We start from the raw sequence: 10,989 nt of genomic DNA, 5'->3' as shown, positions 1-10,989 counted from the left end.
CCTCCTGGGAAGCTAGTACGCTTGTTCTCTAGTAAAGGGAACATTAACTAAATTTCTTAAAAAGTAATGAAAGAGAACAAACTGTAAAAAGGCAGCCAAAAAAGGCAAACATCTGTTACTGAACATGTCTCACTTGACTTCCTTTTAATATTCTTAAGAATAAATTTATGAACTAGGGAAGGTTCAGCGCTAATTAGCTTATTTTCATCAAACAAAATGCACCAGACATGGGTGTTGAATATGAATGAAAACTTTAGCAGCAATAATAAGTACACATAGAAAGTGCCAGTGGACATAGAAAGTGCCTGGTATACAAGGTTATGGTCACAGGTTTGGATATTGCTATGACTGTTAATATTACATTGACTTAGATTTGCTGTAATTTGATTTTGTAAATGATCAGAAAATAAATGTTTAACAAGTTAAGTGTATTCATTAAACAATTGATGGATTAGATGCAAAATTTTCTCTTTAGTTATACACATTTAGGCTAATGAGATGTTAGAATGATTCAGAGTAACAAATACAAAGCTAATCAAAGCAATGTTTTGTAGTAAAGCAACAACAGTAGTAATAGTTGTAGCTTGTAGGGGTTGTATGGATCCATAACCCTTTATTAGAAATGCTTGTAGTATGATGTATTTTAGAATTCAGAAAAAAACTTTAGAAAGGTAAGATGATACGTGGATCTTCAACTAAACATGTAATCAAAATATGTGTTAATATTTTTCAGTAAAGCATAAGAATATTCTCATTAAGTGGGAGATAGAGTTCACTATATTGGCCTTTTGTTGGGTGGTTCAAGTCAGGTTTTGCCACCAAAGGTTAGGTGAGTTAAGTTTTGTATCCATGTGTGTTATGAAAAATTTGTTGGTTTTCTAAACTTTTGGGATTTCTGAGACTCAAATAAGGAATCATAGACCTGTAGTAGTAATAGTAATAGTAATAGTAACAGTAGTAGTAATAGTAGTAGCAATAGTAATAGTAATAATAATGGTGGTTAGCAGATGAAGATAGATGGGGAAGACAAAGAGATAAAGACACCCACATATGGCTAGTTGCATAAGAAAAATATCATGATCATATATTCATTGTTCTCGATTCTTGGTGTAAGGCATCCTGGAATTAATTGCGGAAGGTCTGGGTTTTGTGATTCCGAGTGGCAGAACCTGGCTGATGTGATAATACATCTTTGATTGATGCTACCTCTTGTGAGATTTCTTCCCTGAACCCCACTTAAAAGAACACCACTGCCTTTATTTTTCAATGTATTCCGCCCTGACAGTACATTATATAGGTCTTTATTGGTTTATTGTTGGCCTTTCTCACTAAAATGTAGGCGTCACAAGCCTGAGGATATTTAGATCCCTGATGCAGCCCCAGTGCCCAGTATAGCTTCTGTCATACAGCAGAGAGGTTCAGAAAACTGCTGAATAAGTGAATAACGAGCTGATTGACATTTCCCCTAAAAGGAACATAAAAGAGACCCAAGGTCCCCGAGCAGTGAAAACCACAGCCATGATATTATTAGAGAGAGGAAAAAGGAAAAATAATAATAAGGACATTATATAAATATTGCTATAATTATTTTTTTCTATATTAACCAAAAAAGAGTTGTACAATCCTTAATGACCTGTTCTCACCCCCATTCCTCTTCTGGAGTCGGTGGCCACTGTCGTTTTGTGGGGCAGTTCCCTTGCTGGCTTCCTCTGCTTAAAGCCCTTCCAGCGCGCTCCTTAGAGTCCCGGGAGGCTGCGGGCAGGGCAGCTGTCTGTCACAGCTGGCTGCCAAGGACCCGCCTATACCAGGGCGCAACCCAACTGAGTCCCAGGAGGTCCTGGTGTTGACAACCAGGCCATAGATGGTGCAACCTGGTGGGCAGTCAGCAGGAGGCCTCACACACTCCTCTCAGTCACTGCGTTGGGAAGTTACCAAACAATAAAGATCCTACCGGTGACAGGAGACTGTTTCAGGATGACGTCGTCAGTGATTGATTCCTGCTCCCATTCCAGTTTTATCCTGGAGTCAAACATAGGACAACTTTTCATCTCAAATTACTTTAGGTCTTTGTGCCCTTCTTCCTCTGTTCTTCCCGTATCTGTTACCTCATATTTATGACCATCCCATAAGCCTTTTAACATTAGCCTTTGACATTTGTTAAAGTAATTTTTTATGAATTATGCTTGTAATACATATATTTTGAAAAAAGCTTGGATGAGCCAAAAATAAGGAGAAAAATCTACCATACTTATTATAACAACAAATGCTTTATAACCTTATTTTTTCTTTCCAAAATACATCCTGAACATTTTTTCTTATTCATATATATATATATAACCATTAAATCAATGGCGGCAATGTTTCATTTTGGGGCATAATTAATTTTTGGTTATTTTGGCCATTGAACAAAGCTTTAATGGAATATGGTGTACTGTATTTATAGTGAAATGTTTATGCATATTCTTAATTTCCTTAGAATAAGTTCCTTGTAGTGGAATTGTTGGTGTGCTTACCCTCTTTTTTTGCTTTGTCTTTTATTATATACTGTTCAATTGTACTCCAAAGAAGTGTTGGTTTTGGATTTTTACATAGATTTTTCTCTGCTTCTTCTACTTCAAAAAACAAAAGTACACAAAGAAACAACAAACCAATAACTAATTAACATTAGATAATCATATAGGAAAAAGGCTTAGCATAGTATGACTGGATTATAGTAAGAGCTGATTATAGTATTTTATTGTAATTATATGCATATAATTAATTAGAACTATAATTAATACCTCTATCAAATTGCTAAAGAATTCATTAAAATCCCTTCATGAAGAATTTATGATAGCTTATAAAAATATTCACAACATGAATGAAATACTATATAAGACAGGATTTATGAAAAAGAAAATAGAAAAGATAAAGTTAAGATTTAGGTAGGTACAAAAAATTCATAATTTGGTATATTATATGTTATTAATAATTAAGCCACACCTTAGATGTGGATGTTTTTTATCAGCAAATAAATATAATGGTTAGTCACTTGATTCAGAGTATTTCCGTAAAACAAAAGCAAACCAAAAAAAATGTGCCAAGCAGATGATATGAATATGGTAATGTAAAATAAATGTATATTATGTATTCAAAAACATGCTTTCAGAAAATGCAGTAACATACTACAGTTGACTCTTCAACAGTGTGGGAGTTAGACGCACCAACCCCCGATCAGTTGAAAATCTGTATAACTTTTGACTCCCCCAAAAACTTAACTTCTAAGAGCCTATGGTTGACCAGAAGCTTTCCTGATAACATAAACAGTTGATTAACACATATTTTGTATGCTATATGTATTATGTTGTATTCTTACAATAAACTAAGCTGGAGAAAAGACAATATATTAAGAAAATCATAAGGAAGAGAAAATACATTTACAGTACTTATTAAAAAAAAAAATATGCCTATAAGTGGACCCCTGCAGTTTGAACCTGCATTGTTACACAGTCACCTGTACATAATGACTCGTTTTAATCATGAGACCAAAGCAAAATTTGGTGAAAGCACTTTTACAGGGGTTGGAGGACTTGGGGTGGATGGGTAGTTGTGGTGGAGGTGATGTGGAAACAATATGGCTCTAGTATTCAGTTCTCTGCAGGTTTAGTTTAAATCAGAGACAGATTTTAGGACATCTTGAGCAGGGGAATATCCCTCAGGGCCTTCCCACTCCATCAGTCAACAGCATTGTTATCATGTGGGAACTTGTTATAAATGAATCTTAGGGCCCACCCCAAATCTATTGTCAGAATCTGTTTTTGAACAAGATCAGTAGTGATAAGCATATTAAAGTTAGAGGAACAGTGTTTTAGATAATTCCCCATGTATTTTGCCTTTTAGTGAACTTCTGGTAAAGTGACAATGTATGGAAGGTAATTCTTTCTTTCTGATAAATACCTGAAGTATAGATAGTCCCTGTTGAATTTCAAGTCCTATGGTGGAATAGGAATGTGTTTTCTTGTGAAAGTTGAGGAGTGTGATAACCAATCAAAGATATCAGAAACACAGTCTCAAGTAATGAAATAGAACTACAGTGAATGTCAAAACCGGCCTGGGAAAGTATGCCATATATTTTTATAATAAAATTTCCACCCAAACTGATTAATCTAGACAATTTCAATAAGTTCATATATCCATCCAAGTACATCCTGAGTCTCTAGAAATCATATCTTAGTGATTTATAAGCACAATACATTTTGAGAAGCCCCATTTTATCTAATTCCTTATAAAAATCCTTTAAACAAGGAGTGATAGTTAAGTTTTAGATAGGGGCTAGGGCACCCTTTGACCCAGATGCATTGATTGGCAGTTCTAAATCCCATTATGATTAAGTCCTACTGACTCCCTACAAAATCACTGGATCTTTTCTAAAAAAATAAAAGTGGGAAACAAAATTGCTGAGTGCCAATCCATTAGATATCTAACATAAATTCCAATGCTGTTTTGTTCACTGTAATCTATTTTTGTAGATTAAAAATCTCCTGCCTGTATCATCAACTTCACCTTCTAAATAAAATAGTAGATCGAGTCTGAATCCCAGCTTCCTCCTACTTGTGAAATCAAAGTAAAGATATTAAACTGCTCAACTTCCTCAGCAAAAGTGGCACTTAAAATATCTATTTTGCAGTCTTGGTGAAAATAGAAGAAAATGTATATAAAGCACAAACTAGGTTTTAATTTTTAGTTATAACAGTTTATTAGTTATGCAATGCAGTTCCCTATCTACAAATCTCATAATGATGACCGACATCACTTTACAATAGTTTCACATCCCAACAAATCCCAAACTAATACACACAAATGTGTAAAGGATTGGATTCAAAATTTTAAAATACTGTCGAGTTTATTACAGAATTGTTTAGTAGTAAATTTACTACTGGGGAGGTTACCTTAAATGCAGAGTGGAAAGGAAACATATTCAAAATCAAATAAGCACCTTATGCATACTTAAGCATCAACTTCAACATCAGTATGAACATCAGTATCAACACAAGCATATTAACATGCCCCCAAATTATAAAACAGAAACTCTCTTCCTCAATTTGATCTTTTAATTCTAGCTGATTGAAAAATATGAGCCACATTATTAACAGATTCATACAGTTTAAAACTTTATACCAGCAGCATCTGTTCCATTGCCTGGCTTTCTTGAATTTGAGAGTTTCCAAGAACACACACAAACCACAGGAGAGACTTGGAGCCATGTATCCTGCTGGGGTTCCCAAGATATTGTCATTCTCTTTCTCAAGGGGAAGACACTCTTCTTAAGCTCAAGGAATTTTTCTACCATATTATTTTCTAAATTTCTTTTTTTTAATATGTAAAGTATATAAGACAGTATATTATACATACACATCTATCTATGTACCTATATCTTGAAGAATAACAATGAAACAAATATTTACAAAGCTTAAGGAATGGAATCCTGTGTTTTTCCTTCCCTTCATATCCTGAGGAAGCCAATCTTCATAATTTGGTTTCTTTGCTTTTCTTTAATTTTAGGACATACACATGTACCCTTAATTAGTATTTTGTTTACTTTTCCTTGTTTTAACTTTATATATATGGAATCACAAACTCTTCCCTCTCTTTTTGCTTACCAATGTCTTTTTGAGATCCTTCATTCTTTTTTTTTTTTTTAAATATAGCTTTATTGACTTCCGAGAGAGGAAAGGAGAGGGAAGAGAGAGAGATAGAAACATCAATGATGAGAGAGTCATTGATCGAGCCCGCAACCTGGGCATGTGCCCTGACCAGAAATCAAACCCCGATCGCCTGGATCCCAGGTCGAAGCTCAACTGCTGAGCCACGCCCGGCCGGGCGAGATCCTCCATTTTTCATAAATGTCGATGTGGGCCCCCTGTGGTTCATTCATTTTCATTGATGTGCAACATCCTATTGAATGACTACAATTTTGCTGAGATATTTGGCTTTTCTTTTCAGTTATTTCTGTTTATGAACAATTCTGCTACATTCTTTCACATATCTCCTGAAGTATAGGTGCAAGAGTTTCTCTGTGGCAAGAATTCCCCACATCACTATGAGTCTACATATAGTTCCCAGGATATTGATCCCTTCAGCCCTGGAGGCAGATGGACAGGGCCTCGACAATGGGAGTTCAATAACTGATTATTGGCTACCTGAATAATTGACGGCCTCTAGCCACAAGCTGCCTGGAGTAGAATGGATGTGCTGGCTAGTGGGCATATGTTCAGTTTTACCAGGGAATAGCAAACAGTTTTCACACCCAGCAGCAGTTATGGGAGTCCCCGTTGCTTCATATACTTGGCAACACTTAATTGGTCAAAATTGTAACTTTTGCTAACTTGGCGGGTGTAAAATATTTCTTTGTGATTTTCAGTTGCATTTTCCTAATGACAAAAAAGGCTGAGATTTTTTTCACATATTTCTAGGCCACCAGTATTTCTTCTTTGTGAACATTATACATTTGTATTTTTAAAAATGTATTTAGAGTCTTGGCCAGTGTCTCTCGGTTGGTTGGAGCGTTGTCCCATGCACGGAAAGGTCTTGGGTTCAATTACGGTCAGGGCCCATACCCAGGTTGCGGGTTTGATTCCCGGTTGGGGTGCCTATGGGAGGCAATTGATTGATGTTTCTCTCTCCATTTCTCTCTCTCTAAACAATAGAAACACATTCTCGAGTGAGGATTAAAAAAATATATTTAGGTGCATTTCTGCGCCTTTTATTTTGTGCTCTCTCTTTGTTCATTCTATTTTGCCCTTTGTTGTTTTTTTTTTGTTTGTTTTTGTTTTTGCCATTGTACTAGTTTTCCTTATACTAGTTTGGCATTTATATTCTTTGTTTTAGTTTTTATAAGTGGTTAACCTGTAAATTTTAATATATACTTTTAACTTAAAATATCTTTACCCTCTTTCTATATCATACAGACATCTTAGATTGCCTTAACTACTAGAGTTTAGTTCTCATATTTTTAACCTCACAAATTAGACAACATTATTTTGTTTTATATTTTGTTGTTTGTTTTGGTTTACTGCATCTAACTGATTTTTTTTTTTTTTAACCTGCCATTACATTTAGCATCACAAACCTATAGGATGATTTTTCGCTTGTGCTTTATATATCTTTTTTTTTTTTAAATGCATCTTTATTGATTTCAGAGAAAGGAAAGGAGGGGGGGAGAGAGAGAGAGAGAGAGAGAGAGATAGAAAGATCAATGACGAGAGAGTCATTGATAGGCTGCCTAGCTTGCAACCTGGGAAATGTGGCCTGACTGGGAATTGAACCCTCATCTCCTGGATCCTAGGTCGATGCTCAACCGCTGAGCCACGCCCAGCCAGGCTGTTTTCATTGATTTTTAAAGAGAGAAAGGGAGAGGGAGAGATAGAAACATCAGTGAGAGAGAAGCATCAATGTCGATCAGCTGCCTCCCGAGCGCCCCTCGCCAGGGATTGATCCTGCGCCTGGATCTGTGCCCTGACGGGGAATTGACCTCTTGGCGCTCGGGTCGATCCTCGACGACTGAACCACTGGGCTCTGCTGGTTGGTTGTTGTTTTTTTTGTTTTTTTTTTTTTGAGATATATAGTATGGTTTTGTTTTTATTTATTCTGCTTTGTTTTCCTTGGTCTTCCTAAATATGAAAATCAGTGTCATCCAACATTCTGTAAAAATCCCTGCAAATGCTATTTTCCATTTTTTCTCTAAAAACTAATTAAAACATTTTATGGAACTCTACATAGACATATGTAAGTGTTCCGTTCAATTATCTTTTTCTCTCTCTCTCTCTCATATTTGTCATCTCTCTGTCTCCCGTTGCAGCACGTTGGGTCTTTCTTTTTCTGAACCTGATTTATCTTTTAGATTACTCATTCCCTTTTCATTTGTATGTCTATTTCTTTTTTTGCTATTCATTGAGTTTCCAATTTTAGTTACATATATTTTTAATATTTAGAATGCCTAGTTACTACTTTCTAAATAAGCTTAATCAATTTTGGTAACCTTTGATTCCTTAACGTATTTCTCTAAACATATAGATATGAAAGCTCGTTCTTATTTCACATTCCATATATCTTAAGTCAGTATTGCACCTTCGAGGTTCTGACTGTTTAGTTTGTTATCGCTCATAATGACTTGTCTGACTGTGGTCTCATTTTCTTGGTATTTTATTGTGAATTCTTCTAAAAATGATTGATAATTGCCTTTGCCAGGTACTCTATGACACTACTAACCTGGAACCACTTTATTTTAACTTTTGCCTTTCTTTTCGGGAGGAGGTTGGGGAGCATCTCAGGTAGTATGAATTGAGGCCCCGAATTCATGTGAATGAGGTCTTGTCACCAAAAGTTACTGGTGGTAGTAGGATTTTTCCCCCCTCTCCACCCAAAGTTCAGGTCATGATAGACATGGTTTCACAGTATCTCTTTTTCTTTCTCTTCATTTCTTTCTTTCTCTTTCCACAGAAAATTTAAAATTCTGGTTTGTACTCTAAGGTTATTGTACTTCCAGTACCTAGGTTTTATGGGTGTTGTCAGTTCTGACATTCCTTCATTTTCTGAGTTCTAGTGTTTGTCTTCCAATTTCACATCATGTAGTTCATTAAAACTCAGGCTCTAGGTTGTCAGGAATTACCTTGAAATCCCCAAGGCAAAGACAGGCTATAAAACTCATACAATAATAGTAAATCTAAAATTTCGGTTTTTTTGCTGTGAAAGGAATTCTGTTATTTTCCATCAGCTCAGCCATGCGTTTAAAATATCTTTCACCTGGCTAGTGTGGCTCAGTGGTAGAGTATAGACCTAGGATCCAGGAGACCGTGGTTCCATTCCCAGTCAGGGCACATGCCCCGGTTGCGGGTTCGATCCCCAGCAGGGGGAGTATAGGAGGCAGCTGATCGATGTCTCTCTCATCACTGATGTTTCTCTCTCTCCCTCTTCTTTCTTCTCTCTGAAATGAATAAAAATACATTTTTTTTAAAAAATAAAAAAATATCTTTCATTTTTGTTTTTAACATTTATTATGGTATTATGCTGTGATTTGTTGCTTTGAACATACTCCTGGAAACTACAGCCTTCTTATCTCTTTTACAAACAGATAACCCTTAGAGGGACTTACACTGGGGCGTAAACTTCTCTGTGCAGCTCCCTTCTACTCATCAGTTTTTGTATGTCTCCTACGATATGCCAAAATCCTACAGATAAAAAAGTAAATTTTTAGAGTATTGATTTCGCTTGGAGGTTAAAGAAACTTTGTCTAAATGAACAACTTATGATTTGCTGAGTCACCTTCTTCAGTTTCCCCTAACCTGAAAGTTGGATGGCTTTTTGAGGCCACCGCCATTTAGGGTGACCAACATTAGCTTTGGGACCCCTCCACCTCGCTTAGGAAATGTAAAAGAAATAGCACACTAGAGAACACCTTTCAGAAAGGAGGCTTCTCTGGCCCCATGAGAAGATTTGGGGAAATTACGGGTTTCTTGGGCCTACTACAGCTTCCTACAGGTGGTATAATGTCTTGAAAACCACCCTGTGGTTTGTGTGTGCTCTTGGAAGCACTACGATTCAGTAATGCGAAGGTACTGACTTGGGAAAAGCCCCAGAACGGTGTGTTTGGTGCCTTCTGGTTTTGCATGTGTGTCCATTATTGGCATTTTTCTGTTTAAACCATTTCTTATATAAGAAGCATATGATACTATTAACCAATGCCACCCCAATCAATTTAATAATAAAAAAGAAGCAGTAGCAGTATAAGGAATGCAGCTCACTGCTATTTCACAGAAGGCGCTAGTGACATGACCGAGTTCCTCTGGGGAAACACAGTGTTAATATTCAAGCCTGGGAGGAAAAGCATTGCAGTTTATTTCACATGTTTTAATGTGTAATTTGTACTTTTATATGTGTATGTTAATAATTTTCTCTTCACAGTTACCTATTTTCAAACAAACCTTTCATTTTTACCTTTAATAGTGTGTTTATATATGCTTCTGGTAGGGTCCCAAAGCTGTTAAAAACTATGAAAATTCTTTGCTACTTAAAAAATACCCTTTAAATTATTTTGGTGGTAAGTATTGGGGGCGTAATATGCCAATTATAGATTATCTTTTTATAATAAACATACTCCAGACTTTCTCACTAATCGTAGTAATATAGAACTATATCTAGTATTACAATAAATATTAGCTTATAATATGTTATAATGGAATGATTCCTTCTCCCTTTGATAATATAACAGAACATCAATAAAATTAAAGTTTTGCAGACTATGACAATGTTTTCCTACTTATGTCAATTCTTCTTCCTCTTATTCTAGAAATCCTTTTTGAAAAAAAGGCAAATATCTTTCAAGCTAGAACCACAGCCTCCACCCAGGTATATCTTTTATATGATAGCAGAAAAGTATAAATTAATGTGCTTGCCTTTGGTTTTATCGTAAGTCTCTAAGATTAAAGATGTGTAAATTTTGAGCATATCTTTTTCAATGTTCTCATTTAATTTGAATAAGACAAGGAAAAAAAACTTTTATTTTCAAGTGTATTAATGATCCTTCAGGAGGTCAGGCTGAAGTTTACTATGTGGCAGGTAGGAAAAGCAGCTCACAACACTGCATGATGCTTTATTAGAAACTGTGCACTGCGATTCACTAGGATAGAGCGCCTGCAATGAAGCTACGAGGGATTCTTAAGATTGCTTTACTACTTTATGTGGACAATTTGTCAACTATTATGAAAAATTACTGACTTTGTGGGACAGTTTAGAGAGTGAGGTGGAAAGAGGGATTGTAGAAAGTTAACAGTGAAGTTTCTACAAAGGACACATTTTGTGTTTTCTTATGCATTGGTAATATCATTTATTAATTCATCAAATGGTACTTTAGTACTGACCAGGTGCAAAGCACTGTGCTGGATCATATACATGAAAGTAAGCAAAAGGGTAAACCTTGGAGACTGAAGCTTCTCAAAAGCAACCTGTTTAGAG

The sequence above is a fragment of the Miniopterus natalensis genome, chromosome 4 (genome assembly GCF_054644295.1).
Source record: "Miniopterus natalensis isolate mMinNat1 chromosome 4, mMinNat1.hap1, whole genome shotgun sequence".
Classification (NCBI taxonomy): Eukaryota; Metazoa; Chordata; class Mammalia; order Chiroptera; family Miniopteridae; genus Miniopterus; species Miniopterus natalensis.
The sequence above is the reverse complement of the archived record's forward strand: the minus strand, read 5'-3'. Positions refer to the sequence as shown.